At 39.8% G+C, this 4,122-nt stretch overlaps 1 long non-coding RNA gene and 1 pseudogene across 1 annotated transcript; one reads left to right on the top strand and one right to left on the bottom strand.

Moving 5' to 3' along the window:
* Nucleotides 1-400: 400 nt before the first annotated feature.
* Nucleotides 401-1,383, top strand: LOC148782961 (uncharacterized). The gene is made up of 2 exons (XR_016051674.1): nucleotides 401-972; nucleotides 1,174-1,383. It is a non-coding gene; the product is annotated as an uncharacterized LOC148782961 (long non-coding RNA).
* Nucleotides 1,384-3,603: 2,220 nt separating this feature from the next.
* LOC148782960 (subtilisin-like protease 4 pseudogene) lies at nucleotides 3,604-4,122 on the bottom strand (annotated as a pseudogene).

The raw sequence follows: 4,122 nt of genomic DNA, 5'->3' as shown, positions 1-4,122 counted from the left end.
ATGTTGATTGAGGATCAATTGAGAATTGGTTTGATGTCCAAAACATCGGACTGCCCTAGAGTAGGATTATTTGACCCTTCAAACATTCGATTACCCCACATTAAGGCAGTGGCTCCTGTTTAGGGTCGATCTCATGTCAAAACATCGAACTGACCTTAAGAATAAGTTTTATTTATAATACTTTGATGTTTGGGCAAACCTTAGAAAAATAAAAAACTATGAGATTGTACGATCTCTATGCAAATTCTACGAAAATTTGGATCATATTGTAATACCAGAAGTGTTTCCGGTAAAATCAGTTACGATTTCCAAGACTCAGTACGGATTCAAACATTTCTGGTAAAATCAGTTACGATTTCCAAAAGGAGATTGAGACCCCAACAAACAAGAAGCCATTTTCCCCCCTCTTTCTCTATCCACTGCCTGGCTTTCTTTCTTCCGCCCTCTCTCTCTCTCTCTCTAAATACTTATTGTCCTTCGTCCGATCAACAAACGCCCCTCCCTCTCTTTCTCTTCCATTACCCAGCATACTCTTCTTCTCCTCCTCCGCCTTCTTCTTCATCCTCCAAGAAAATCAAGAACGCCTACTCTCTCTCTCTAGAGTAGAGAGTTTTTTAATACCTAAGAGACTATTTCTCTAAAGAATACAGATTGAGGATGCAGGCTGCACGAGTGAGGACAGCGGTGCGTATGATGGTTGGTGCGTTTCTTGTGGTTGGGGCGGCAGTGGCGGTCATTGCGGTATTGATGGCGATGATCCCACATTTTCCGATGAACCCAGGGTTCATCCTCATAGGGGTGCTTCTTATGATCGCTTCGGCATTCTGGATACGGTATTATTATGTGAAATTGTTCCCAACACTAGTTGTTCAGCCACCGATAGAGAATGATGGCTTGTAGATGGTGCACATTCAGCAGCAACAGTAGAGACAGAAAGAGAGGGAGGAGTTGAGTACTTGAGTTTTGTGAAAGGTGAGCTCATCTCTCTCTGATCGCCTCTCTCTCTGCTTAAGCGTCATCTCTATCGCTTTAATCGTTGATCTTTCTCTCTCTTTCTCTGTTTGATCGTTACTCTCTCTCTCTTGGCTTTAAGCGTTCATCTCCCTGTCTCTCTCTTGTAAGCGGCGGATATACATGGAAGGCCTTACTCTCTCAATTCCATGATGTTTATAGGTTTGATGTGGATATTTTCTTGATGCTACTTTCTCCCATACTCGTCGCTTTCCACCATGAGTTCATCAGTTTCCCTTATGACTGTTCTTCCCCTCTCTATCTCTGTCTCTGTTTTTGTTGTTTGTGATTGGTGTTTTGAATATCAGAACAGAATGGAGTTTATGATGTAATTTGTACGGTTCAATCTATGGAATAAACATAAGATCTGTCCCCTGTTGTTCATGGATGAGTTCACCCCAAATGTGATGGATACACAATGTATGTTAATAAACATAAGATCTGTCCCCTGTTGTTCATGGATGAGTTCACCCCAAATGTGATGGATACACAATGTATGGAATACACATAAGATCTGTCCCCTGTTTTGGGTGCTCTGTTTTTTTTTGCATATTTTCCAACTCAGCAGATTCTTGTGCTTCTCCTCCTCCCTCAACAGGGTTCTTCTTACACATTTTTTCCTTGAAGAAAATGGCTTCGGAGGGCAATGGCCTCAATCTCTCAGAGAGAGAGGTAGGTGGATAGTATGTTAATCTTATCACACAGAGAGAGAGAGAGAGGTGGATGGAGGTACAGGATTTTCAAAAGGCTTTACCAGCTGAGGATTTGGAACCTTTAGTTTAAAGTGGAAACTTACATTAGATTTGGACCCTTTAGTTTAGGCGTGCGGTTTGTATAGAGCCTAGGCTCTAATCAATCAAATTAGAGCCTAACTTCAAATAGTATCGAGAAATTTTGTTTCAATTCTGTAAATCTTTTTGACAGCACTAAAATATATTTTTATATTTCTTTATAAAGTTTAAAGTTTAAAAAATAGTGTAGATTGATAGATCTATGAAACCTTGAAAATCTTGAAAGTTGACCGTTAAAAAATGCGTTACATAATACATTATTTCCAAAAATTGAAATCTATTTTTTTTTTCATGTCCATGCATGTTGATATTGAGATGATCAATTTGATGATATTTACACGTCAAAACAATATATTTTAGTGAAATTTTTTAGATACACTCTAAATTGATTGTTTAGAGCCTCGGCTCTATTTAAACTTTTCCCCTGTTAGTGTAAAGTGTAAACTTACACTGCCATCCAACTTGCTTACTGTTTTTTATTTTATTTTTTTTAACGATCTTTTCATTTACTGTTTCTTTTTTTTTTTTTTTTAACGACCTTTTCATTTACTGATTTGAGTACGGACGTTGAAATTTTAGGTAAATTACAAAATGCTTCCCTTATATGCGGAAATTACAAAGAAGGTCGATCGACCTATTTTTTTTTAGTTGTTTTTGTAAAATCAGCCCTTGGTCAACCCAAATTTTATTTTTTTTTAGTTTTCTTGTTAGTAGGGAAATGCCCTAAGCTTTAAGGTATTGCCCTACTAATGAAAAGAAAACAAAAAAAAAAAATTACACAAAATTTGGGTAAACTTAGTGGCAATTTAAAAAAAAAATTAAAAAAGTGAAATTGACCGATTTTCTTTGTAATTTTACATATAAGTGTATTTTACCTAAAGTTTAAGTTCTATACGAGTAAATCACTCTAGAAGAAATAAAGTACACTTGTGGTGTAAATTGTGTGATATGTCGCAGTCTACCATATTCAAGACCATCGGAGTACGGTATGCTTTGTAACTGTAATAATATTACAAGTTGGAGAAATTTACGCTGGCAACCCTCCAAATGACATTTATTTAAGAATCTCTTCCAAATGACATTTATTTTTTTTGACCAATTATTTTTATTTTCATTTTTATTTTTTCAGCAAAGAAAAACTTTCAATTTTCAGGGGACATTTACTGCAGTTATCAAACAAACCCTCCTTCGAGGTAACTAAAATTAAATTTGAGGGTGAGAAAGGAAGAGAGGGTGAGAGTGGAGGGTTGAAGGCGTATGTCTTTGTGAGCTAAAACAGGTGCTTATTCTGGTTTGAATGAGACGGCGATGGAGCTCCTCACTTCATGCTTAGAGCTCGAGAACCACTTTATATGGCCCTTAGAGACGGCCATAGGCACATTTCCAAGACGGAAGAAAGTTACTTGATACACTTGCTTCTCTTTTGCCTTAGTAAATGAAAGCCTGCGATGCTTTACACTCACAGTCACACCATGTGGCTCGACCACCTCCAACTCGTAAGAAGATTTTGCATCCCCCACAGGTCACTGTTCTCTTAAAGCAAAAGGAAGAAGGTCCAGGAGGTGAGAAAACCACAGAGAAGGTTGGGTAGTTGAGATCCCTTTCAGTGATGCTGCTTTCATTTGAGCAATTGATCCACCTTCCTGTAATGGTCTTTATTTGTCCTTGGGTGTACCCCAATCCACATAAACAAGGGAAATAATCTTTGGCTTCGATGTCGTAAACGAGCCCGGGGTTGGTGGCTTTTCTAGGGTTTTACATGGCCTGCACCCATGACGAAGACACTAGCTGGCCTCAAGGTCTAGTCTCTTATGAGCTTCTCCTTGTTTTCTAGAACATCAGCTGTAGTCATCATGGCCGACTTTATGGCTGCCGGGGACCAGTCCGGGTGTGCAGCCTTGAGCAGCGCTGCAATGCCGCTAAGATGGAGGGCGGACATTGACGTGCCATAACGGTAGTTGAAGATTTCTCTCCTGTAAGACGCAGGGACTCCTGCTGGGATGTTCCAGCCGGCAAGGATGCTCACACCCGGACCAACAATGTCAAGCTTTAGGATTCGAGGGTCGTCCAGGTTAGGCCCTCTCGTAGAGAACCTCGCTACAACTGGGGCTACTGCCTCCCCGAGCACAATCCCTTTGAATAGGATCGCCGCTTTCCGGTGTCGGGTCGAGTTCATGTAAGCCTTTATCCTAGTGCCATCGTAAAAATTTACTTTGGATACGGGCAATACATCGACTTCTTGCAAAACTTGGAAGGCTTCTGTTTCCGGATTCACAAGTATCATTGCTGCACCACCAACTTTTAAAACAGAGTCTCCCAT

The sequence above is a fragment of the Amborella trichopoda genome, chromosome 3 (genome assembly GCF_054954075.1).
Source record: "Amborella trichopoda isolate Santa Cruz 75 chromosome 3, AtrichopodaSantaCruz75HAP2 v2.0, whole genome shotgun sequence".
Taxonomy (NCBI): domain Eukaryota; kingdom Viridiplantae; phylum Streptophyta; class Magnoliopsida; order Amborellales; family Amborellaceae; genus Amborella; species Amborella trichopoda.
Note: the sequence above shows the minus strand (reverse complement) of the source record. Positions and strands in the feature narration are given on the sequence as shown.